This window comes from Phaethon aethereus, assembly GCF_964289735.1.
Source record: "Phaethon aethereus genome assembly, chromosome: 8".
NCBI lineage: Eukaryota > Metazoa > Chordata > Aves > Phaethontiformes > Phaethontidae > Phaethon > Phaethon aethereus.
The window spans coordinates 2,689,552-2,700,797 of NC_138584.1; positions in this window are offsets into that span (position 1 = coordinate 2,689,552).

An 11,246-nucleotide genomic window follows, 5' to 3' on the forward strand; every position below is an offset into this window, starting at 1 on the left:
CTTCAGAGCCAGGATTCCAAAAGCTCTTGGTACCCTGCAAGTCTCGCTCGCCGTACGCACGGGGCAGTAACCCTCATGTGGCGCCTGTGTCGCATGTTCTCCCTCTACGTATGGTTTTCTTAACTGGGTCAAAGCTGTTGATGTTGGTGCAACAAGAAATTATCTCCATTACTGCCGCGTAAGCACTTTGAGCTGAAAGCTAATGGCGGACTGCAACCGTGCAGACCGCAAAAGGAACGCGGTTCACGCAAATTTTTTGGATTAGCTTTATCCCGGCAGACACCATGAAACTTCTAGTAGGATAAACCCACCAGCCAATTCAGGGTCCGAGTAGAGAGGAAGAACCACAAGAACCGTCCCGCGCGCGAGGGCGAACGGCTTCCAGCGCAGCGGTTCCGCCACCCCGCGCGGCGGCGGCGGCGCTTCCCCCTTCTCCTTGACGGCACAACCAGAATGAGACGCGCGCCGAGGGGAGGAGGGCTCCGGTTGAGGTACCTCACCGCCCGCGCCGCCTCACCCGGAGGCGCAGGGACGCGGACCCCGCGCCAGGGTCCCTTCCCCGCCTCGGCCGGCGTGCCACCGAGCCGCCCCGCCGCGGGCGAGAGACGGGACCTTCTTGGTTGCAAAGCGCCCAACTACGCGCAAGAGCCGCAGCTGCGGATGCCGAAATACAAGTCTCCCACTTAAAACTGCCCCGAATTTAATGTTCCTTAATGCCACGTAAGACATTTACAGTTTTCCACAGAATAAAACGCTCTCCCCCCCTTTTTTCATTCGCACCCTGCAAGTACTTTGTTTTTTAAATTAATGAGCGCCTAGGTATGACTGGGTGATTTATTTAAATATGAGCATCGTTTCCATGAGCTGTTTCACCCTTTCTATAAGCAGGAGTCCGATCACAATTCAGAACTGTTTACAAGGCCACCAGGGCTGCAAGGGCAGCTTTCCCGCGCGCCGTAGCGCGTTGCTACACCCCGCTTATAATCCATCTGTGTATCTTCAGCATTTTTAATACACCTTGTTCCGCCATCTGTAGCTCTTCTTCAGGCTCAGATGTTTTTCTCCCTCCCCAATTATATCTATGCACTAAATCCTTTAAATCTCTATCCAGTCGGCAACTCCATTGGCTCCAACTAATGAACAGAATTTTCTAATTCCCTCATGATAATCCTATTACCTGCCCAAAGCTATTTCTGCAAGGGTCACGGTTACACAGAGATGTAAATCTGCGACCAGGTCTATCCGTGGTCAGTTGTAATCCAGCTCCTCTCCGGGAAGCCACCAGGGACATTTGTCAGCGTTTGGAAAAAGCGGAGCTGAGCGACTGAGCCCTCAGGTAGAGTGATCTGACTGTCGATTGCCTTTCAAGTTTTATTTTAGCAGGGGAATAAAATACGGTGTTTTGAAGATTGCCACAGCTGCTGAAATTCATTAGCAGGGCATTAAACGTTCTAACAGATAAACTGAACCGATACGGTCTCTCAGAAGAACCTCACCTTTGGCATCAGGCTGAAACGTGGCTGTTGAGATAAAAACCAATGCCAGATTTCCAGTTACTAATTGGGCAGGCTGTTTGGATTAAGTTGAGAATAACAAGCTACGAGAGCTGTCATTGTTTGTGCTTTAAATAAATACAGGGTTTGCTCTAGCGTGGACAGTAAGTGGTGCTTTGCTCCAGACGGGGTCGTTTTGGGGAAGAAGAAATATATTAGAAAACTGACCCCGAGCTGCTGCCGGTGCGTGCCCAGGCCATCGGAAGCAACACTAATTTATGTTATCATGTCTAGTTTAACAGAGCTTTTATATTCCTTGCATGGAATCCTACCCCTCTCGATTTGATTTTTGTCGTTGATCTAATTCAAAGCGGGTTTTCTGCTCTTCCGTACCCTACCTTTGAACGCCAACTTGTACGTAAGAATATGCAAGAGAACATAAACGCGCCTCTGCTTCTGCCTGTACGGGGATGGGGTTCTGCGCCCCGGTGAAGGGCGAGTGAAGGGCTCAAACGTCTGGGATAATCCCCAGAAATTTTTCACGTCTGGGTCCGTCACTTTCAGGGTCTCCAAGAAACTCTGGATTCTAATTTAGAATAAATTCTTCCCTGGATATCTAATTTCAGGCACAGAATTGTTTTCTTGCAAAAGAAAGTTTTGGCAAGTATAACTATTGGTGTGAAAGAATAATAAACCGAATGTACCGAACACGAAATTCCGCCAGGTGGCTGGTGCCACGGCATTAATTTTAGGCAGGTTGCACGTGTGTAGCCAAAGGTGTAAGCGATGCCGTACATGACAAGATGAAGAAAATGTCCCTGTCTAGCTGGTGGCCCTGCCGACTCGGAGGGCAACCTGCCGCTGCCAGCGATGGAAAACCCCTCGGGTCCCCGCTGTGGCGCGGGCGCGGGGACGGCCTTACCTACCCGTCAGTTCTTGGCTCTCCTCAGAGGCACGTCGTCATTTGTACTCGCATCTGGGTTTGGCAGTGGGCATAAGAACAGCCTTATTTTATATATACGCGTCAACCCTTCGAAAATAACCGTAACGCGAGCAAAGAAAACTGAGTACATGTAGCGGTCCATTAAACCCCCGTTTTTTGGTGCTGAGAGGTTGCTTTCTACAGCTGAGACCCCCCTAAGATGAGCGTGTTGTGAATTGTATGGGTCTAAGTGGTCACGAAACCTCAGGGCAAAATTGCATTTTGGACTCTTGCCGCTTACACAGACAATATGGTCTTCGCACTCAGTAGCTTTACAGGTTTTCTGCGAGGACTTGACATTTTTTTGATGGGGGAGAACAGTTTGAAGATAAAGCCACTCACCTGCAGCTGATCTATACCAGATTGCTAGAATTATACGTGAATACGTCATCCTATTTCAGAATGGGATTTTAAGCTGATCTGTGTTATAAATATTAATGTCTAATCCTAGCAATTCTAATTACCGCACAGCTAAAATCATGGGGAAATGCATTAGGGAATGAAAGACAGTCATCAAAATAAAACAACTTGAGAGCAAATTGCATAGCTAAAGACGCTTGCTATACGCTGGCATAGGCAACTACTGGTTTTCAGTGATAAAGGGGATTCATCGCTAGCAGCAATGGATCTTGAAGCCATCGCAGGGTTCCCTTATTCCTAATTTACAAAGTGCAAAAACCCTACAGGTATTTTACATCTTCAAAACGCTCAGGATGACAACTGTTCTGCAAAGTTTTCTCCTGGGGGAATTATTGAAGGACATCCCTGCCCCTTTCCAGCCCTCAAAAAAAAAAAAAAAAAAAGAGAGCAAAGAGAGCACTAGTTCAGAAAAAAGGGCCTGACCGATACCGATACGATCAGTAGCCCCACCTTAGTGGGGAAATAATTTTCAATAAATATTGCACTAGACTGGATTACAGGAATTTGTCAGCTCCGTTGTGCAACTAACTCCAGTTACAGAGGCTGCAATTCTCACCATATGCAAAAGCCGTGCAACTTCAGAATAGTCTTAAATGCAGAAGACACAAGAACTTACAAAAAAATCTAAGTTGCCCTTAAATTTCCACCCTGTCTTTTAGACCTATTGTCTTCTTAGACCACTTTCAGATAGCCAGTGGTATAGAACCAGAATAACAAACCCATATTCCACGAGCCTCCTGTGGACAGCAAACCCTCCAGAGACTGTTCAGCACGCTGGTTAGGCGCTGCTGAGCAAGGAGAGGAAAGAAAAATCGCGTTGCCTCCATGATTTGGTATGTTTAACACGGCAAAAGGATGCAGGGAACTCGGCTGGAGAGTCCGGTAACCAGCTTTCAGTGCTATCCCATCTTAAACTACATCAGAGGCTTCATTTTAAGGCATATGGGTAACTACAGCTAGACTAAATTATAACCGTAATTCCACACTCCTTGCACAAGCACAAGGATTTAGCCTGAGTCCCAATACAGCAAAATGTTTCTCACCGATTTAAACGTAGGCTGCAACGTGCTATAAATCACCACGGAGAACTCCGATATATTGCGACGAGCACACACCACAGTTCTTGTCTTCAATGTCCAACACCTACGGAGTTCAAGTGAAAGCTGTAGAGCAATTCTCACAATCAGTATCCAAGTACAGAGCAATTCCTATTCTGCTGCTTACTGGAAGGAATATTTCAAAGAACTATGAGGGGAAGAACATAAAACGAAAGAGAGAAATGGGGTCTACCCAATACCAGGTATGAGTAGAGTTGGCCAAAACTAGGGGAATAGCTCTTTCTGGGTAAAAGAACAAAAATCCTAACAAAACAAAAAAATCCCTTCCCTCACTATTTCGAGTGAAAGACTTTGTGAATTCATGTCACCTCTTGTATTATTTTTTTTTTTAAGCTGAAATGAAACATTTAATTTTTCATTGGCATTTTGGACAGACATGCAAGAGGAGGGCAACAAGTAGAGGAAGTATAAGCCTGAAAAACAGCTCCATATATTTGCCTGCCAAAACAAGAAACTGTATTTGATGACTCAGAACCCTGCTCTCTAACAGCCACAGAGAACAGAAAAGACAGGAAAATGCAAGAAATTGCACCGAGCAAACGCCATATAGCTTTTCTCGCTGCCTTCATGGCCACGTTGCGGGAACTGCAATTCCTGCAGAGAGAGCTAAGCGAGGCTTTAACGAGCCACCTCAGCTGCTCCGAGCAAAGTACCTGCTACCTTACAAAACTCCACACGGCCACAGCCCCTCCAAGAAATTTCCAAATTACTGCTCGTTAGCTAAGCCAGCTACCCGAATCAGGCTCTGTGAACTCTCACAGCAGCAGCGACCTCAGCCTAAACTCGGCCCCGCTGGGCAGCAGATCCAGTCCTTGGTCTATCTCAGCCTCATAGAAAACTGCGGGCTAACAGGTCTTGCCCAAAGCCAGGAGAAAATGTGTTATCAAAGTTGTTCTTGACAAAAAAGATTTCACTGATTTTTTTTTGTTGTTGTTTTTTTTTGGGGGGGTAATTGTTTCAGTGTTGATGAGAACTTCCACAAAAGCAGTATCTTTGTTTTGAAAACATTAACGTAATCGATTCAAATGGCATCTTGAAATAAAACTTGTTTCTATTTGCATATCCTTGCCATTTCAGTGGCGTCACAGTCATTCGTACTACGACATCATAATTAAAAATACACTTAAATTATTCCATTGCATGCAATATATTAAGGACAGTTGCTCTGCATGGAATTAAATATTTTATCTTAATCTGAGATGAAAGCATGTTTTAATAAAGTCTTATCATTTTGACACAAAGTATCAAATAAAATAATTGCTGGGCTGAGTCCCGTCCTTCGTAATTGCTGGAATCCGATTAAAATAGCTGCCTCCAGCGCTACGCAAAGATAACCACACATTCCCATTTCTCCTGGGAACAAAGATGCTGTCTAGCCTTACAGCAGTGAGGGCTATACCTATTCCTTTCCTCAGAGATCCCTTAAGGAAAGCCTTCAAAATTTTGAAATAAAGCAAAACGAGACTGCTTTGAAAAGAAATTACGAGATTCAAGCCTTGGGTCTCACCTCTTTGAAAGCATGCAATGGTTAAATGCCTTCACTGACAATTTTAAGTTAAATCCAAGCATACCAATGCTGTTGACTGTTGTTAAGTGCAGCGGTGCTGTCCTTCGAACCCTCAACGACAGGCCAAACTGGTCGTGGGGAGGCCTCAACTCTTTCCTGAGAAAAGAGACCGCAGAAAGCAGCAGCTGGCAACTGCTCACCTTTGCCCTCTTGTACGCTGGACGCCGTCCAGGTCTGTTCTGTGCCATATCGCATCCGGTCGCGGGCAAGAGGCACATCTGAAAGCACAGCCTAGCTAAAAATAACCCTGCTAAGACTTAAGCCAAACAGGATGAAGTAAACCCTCAGAAAGAGTCAGGAGAAGTCAGGCTACATCAGATGAGGAAACATGCCGGCCGTTGGCCATTCGAGGTCTAGATAGTGCCCTCGGACCTTGGGGACTCCCTCAGTGCCACCGCCCGGCACTCTTTGCTTTTCGGCAGACCGCCTCTCCCAGCGAATGCAAATTTTTGTTCCCGTTATCCATGCCCGCATCCTCTCGAGATTAGTTAAGTTCTGTAGTTTGTCCAAAAAGAGTTTCAGGACACTGAAGCAAGTTGGCAGTAATCCACAACCTATGGTAAGCAAAATACTAGAAGGCATTTATTCAGCTCTTACTTAGATGACATAATAGATCATTTCAGAAAGTGGCCATTCATTTAAAACACAGTAGCAATCATTTTAGGACTTTATAATTTTATGATACTCTTCTGTTTACTATGACTATTGATGCATCATCCAAGACTTTCCTACAATATTTAAAACATAGGGATTAATACAGACTTGCTGTCATACAAGACCAACTATTTATCGACTGTTAAATAGTTAAATGAATTATAATTTTCTTTAGAGAGCTTGTTGGAACACATCAATAAATGAGGCTCTCACAAACTGATTCTCATTTGAACTGTTCTACTGGGACAGTTGATGTTGTAACAGTCATTTATCATGTAAATCCAAGTAACTGACAACACGCTAATCTGAAATAGCATGTTTTTCCTCTGATTTATGATACCCTCTGGTTTTGTATCTGAGCCTAATTCTCCCAAAGGGAAAGCGAGTGCTCTCGCATGCATTCACATCTTATTCTTTAACACTGGAGAATCCACAAATAGAGCCCCTTTCTAAAAGCAAAAAGCTTTTAGACACCGAAATAATTTTTTTTAAAAAAAAAAGAATCTTAGAAAAATCAGATTTCATTACTTCTAATGCTGACAGAATTCCTCCCCTGCGTCCGCTGCAGCCAATTCCAGAGCTGCAGAGTCAGGCTCCTACGGCAGCTCAGGTTTGAGCAAATGTTACGCTCTGCCTCATGATCAAATCTGGAGGGAGGAGAAAAACCATCCCCAGGACACCTTCAGTCTCTCCTCTCCTTCAATCTCTTGATCCTGAGGCCAGCTGCTGCGAAGACGAGAGGTCAGGGCCTGGCTTATCTTACCACATAAGCCACAACAGCAACGAGACAAGGCTGCTCGGACACTTTGCAGAAGGTACCTACACCCCGCAGCAACCTCCTACAAGACAAGGAACATCGTGGTCGGACACCCGCCGCTCCTCTCCCATTTCATTCACCAGGAGCTCGCGCTGCTATTTTCCATTTACCCTTAAGATTAGCACCGAGGAACGAAAGGAATTCGGGCACCTTTGCCCCTACCTAGGGCCGCAGTAGCTGCGATGCCGTTGTTCCCTGGGTGTCGCGTACGCGTTTTCACGTCACGCAGGTGACGCGGATGCTTCGCATGGGCTTCGCACCAAGTTCTCTCCCTGGGAGGTGAATTGGCATCCGAGCGCTGCGGTGTGCGCGTCGTGCTGGTGCGCACAGATGAAATGAATCAGAAGCGTTTACGGTAATCTCTTTCCTGATAAGATCATTTTGTTCCCTTCGTTTTCCTTTTTCCCGTTCCCTTCTTTTCCCCTCGCTCTCCCCTAAGCGAAGAAGCTTCCTGCTCCCTCCTGCTGCTGGTTACAACAAGCCCTTTCCTGCTGATGCTCTTGGGCTCAGATGAATGTTAGAAGCCTCCAAGAAAAGACCGCTGCTGGATGGCTGCGGCCAGCCTGCTTGCTTAGGAGGTGATAACCATGGGGAAGGCTAAAATATTTGGAATTAATTTCAGGGTAGAGCCATGGCCGTCCCTGCGAAGGAGTCTTGGAAACAGCTAACCGTACGCGGAAAAACTGGCCAGGAATTTGCCTCCAGTTTCTACATAAATAAAAGCAAGTCCCAGGGAAAGGATTTGCTATGCTGTTTATCTGAGCTGTGTTTTGGAGCAGGACAGCAAAAGCGTGTGCTTTAAGCCATCTGCCTTTTCTCCAAATTGTGACATTTATTTACACATTCAGAGGCACTTGTGTGAATGCCTCAGTTGCTGCATAACTGCACCCCCAGTTTGCTTAGTTTTGGTCCGCAAAGCAAAACCACTGATTTTAATTTTATGCAGCTTTACAAGCCACACGTAAAGCTGTCTACAGTTTAAACTGGTGAAACGTCACCATTTTTAATTATAAGTCCATCACAGGATGCAAAGAAAAACGTGAAGCCTCTGGAATGAGGCCAACGGTACCGAAGATGTGTGCAGGAAAGGGATAAAGCGGGAAGCCACGGACCTGACCCAGCCGCTGCAGGAGCCAACAGCTCTCCAGGGCTCTCTGTGGCCACACGGTCTTGCCCGCTTTGGCTTTCACCTTCCGTGTAATAAAGGTAACATGAGGAATGCATTCCTACTACTGCTTTTAGTTCACGCAGTTGTAGCTGCCACACGGACGTCAGGATCATACAGCGGAGACATTATTTCCGATACCTCAAGCAAGGGGGCCAGGCAACCCTGTCGCACTCACTGTGAAGCTGCGGCTGGTTGGAAGGGGACTTGGACGTCCATTTAATTAATTACTTTATAATCAATTGCCTTATACATTTTAATCAATTACTTTATAAGTGGTCACTGCATTTTTTGGTAAATAGTCAAGTAAAAAAAAAAAACAAAAACCAAACAGAAACCAACATTCTGTTGTAACACATCCAGCTGGCAACAGCTTTACAGTTCAACTCAGGAAGTTTTTTTCATGGATTTTGGATATACTGACCCTACTCAAGATTGCCAGTGGCCTCCCAACAGTGTCTTTGCTGCCTTTTGACAAATAAAAGATACACCACTTTTACATGCGGACCTTCTCATTTAAGATAAATTCAGAAATTAATCCCCAAACAAGTTCCCCGTTTTTGCACTGTAAAGGGAAAATAATTTTGCATCGGTGCCTGCAGACGCAGCTATAGTGTCAGCGTAAGGACAGAGGAGAGACATTTTTTTCCTTCTTATTTCTGCATGTGTAAGAAACATTAGTGGACTGTAGGGAGGAGAGAACTCCAAACCGTAGACCCATCCCATCTTTAGGTAGTGGCTCTTCCCATATTAAGATAGCGGCTGAAAGCTATTAATACAGAATTAATACCTGCTTGATAATGCAAAGCCAGGAGGATGGGGATTCACACCAGCCTAACCCAACCGCCTACGTTTCACCAACTCTTCTCAGAAGCTGGAGACACGAGCTGGTGAAAGACACCCAAAAAAGGCGACACCGACTTGTTTTCTGTAAAGCCACCTGGAAGGCTTACCCCTACACACCGACTAGATACAGGCGAGGAAAAACCAGCTTCCCACTGCTGGTGCCGTAGTTAAATGCCTGTAACAAGACGGTGTGAACAACTGCCTCCGTCAGCTCTTCTACAACGTGGAGGTGTGCTCAGTGGAGTCTCAGGACACTTCAACAGAAGGATAAAAAAGGGAATGGAAGAACAGCAAGCACCCGGCAGTCACAAGTGAGCCCTCTCTGCTTGGCTCTGCCAGTCCTACAGGAACAGTTCCAAGGCAGCAGGCTGGAAGACACAAGAAATTCTCGAGAGGACAGGTTGAAAATACCTCCTTCACTGATGTCCCTCTCTGTACCATAGCACGGCCCTACTTGGTCTGCTCTGACTTTACTCTAGAATCATCACCGCAAGACATATGTAAACCTAACAGAAGTGCCAAGAAGTTAATAAAAACTCCCTGTCAAGAGCTACTGCCCTAGCTTGCCTGAAGCATTAGACGTTGCGCTCTTCTTTCGCACGGGGACATCCAGCTGGGTGCATAGGTCCGGCTGCAGAGAAAGGTAGCGAGAGTGTCAGAGTTGGAAGATTCAGAGCTGAAGTTCTATTAGCTTTTCAAATGATGGGAAGGCTGCAGATAAAATCTTCACACATCTCAGAGGATGCATGTTAATGCTCAGGGAAAGCCAGGAATGAAGAATACATGAATTTGAAAGCTGTCATGAACAACTTTTTTTTTTTTTTTTTTTTTTTTTTAATTGCTTAATTCTCTCAAATTTGAGAGGAAGACTGCTTAGGTAGTCCCTGCATTTCCAGGGAGCATGTTGGCTAGGTCAAGCCTGCCTTCTGCAGATAATGATAACAGAGTGTAGATACGAAGAAAGCAAAAGCAAGAATTCTTACTGATTTACAGCTACAAACACACATTTGAAAAAAACTGCAACCAAGCTAAGAAAAAAAAACCCCAAAACACACCAGAAATGAATATTTTCATTTCTGAGCCAAAGCTATTTTGCTCACTGTTTTCTGTGGGCAACTTTTTGCCTATCCAGAGCATTAGGAGGCATTCTTCGTCAAACCCTACCCCAAAACAGACAGTGGATGTTTAGGTGTTCGATGTTGTCCTGACTTTACAAGTTTTGATTCCTTCCAGCCCTTCCCTGCAGGCACCCTTTTTTCTCCTTCTTTTTTTTTTTTTTTTTTTTTTTTTTTTAAATGGAAAGGAGCAGTAAGAGTCTGTTCAAAGTCCCTACAGGGTACTAGTACTTCTAGAACTTTGATTAACCTCACAACAAATTTAAGTTTCTTCTCTTTTCCATAAAATGCTGGCCATCAACCTCTCTAAACACCTGTCTCCAGTCACTGGTAGAGTTGCAGCTCTGACAAGTGATTTTTGACAAATTATAGGGATTATACACACTGCCAAACACCTGTTGAGCTTGGACAAAAAAAAAAAAACAAACCCAAAAAACTCCCCCCTGGGCTTCTGCCATTCATCATGCCTTTGCTAATTACAGCAATAAACTCCAACCAAAACTCTGGAGGACATGTCAATTCTAGCAAGCATACAGATGCTTACTTAGAGTTCAGAAACTAAATATGTACTTAAACATCAACTGAAAACCCTGTCCTGACTTTCAGAGCACCGTGGTGAAATGCTCAATCCATCTGACAAATCGGGCCAGGCATTGAGGTTAAACAAGGATTGAGGTTCATGCCCTCAAATATCTGCATTTGAAAGCGTTGGCTGTTCTACTTTCCCTTCAAATAGACATTTTCTCAGCATCCAGCCATCCTCCTCTTACACCCTACTTGATATACCCAAGCTTTTTAAAAAAGAAGATAAGTGAGTAATAAGTTTCCTGACAGAATTAAAAAAAAAAAAAAAAAGGATTAATTCATCACAATAGTAACAACTATATAACTGCTCCAAAAAATAAGTAACATGGTCCAAAAATGCAAATCCTGAGTTTCAAAAGACATCTGCCATTTAATATAAAAAATTAAGCTTTTTTAAATAAAAAAATTTGGTAATGGTAATTGAAATTTGACATTATTAATGCCAACTAGTATTTTTTCTGAAATAATAAAACGAGTTCTGTTT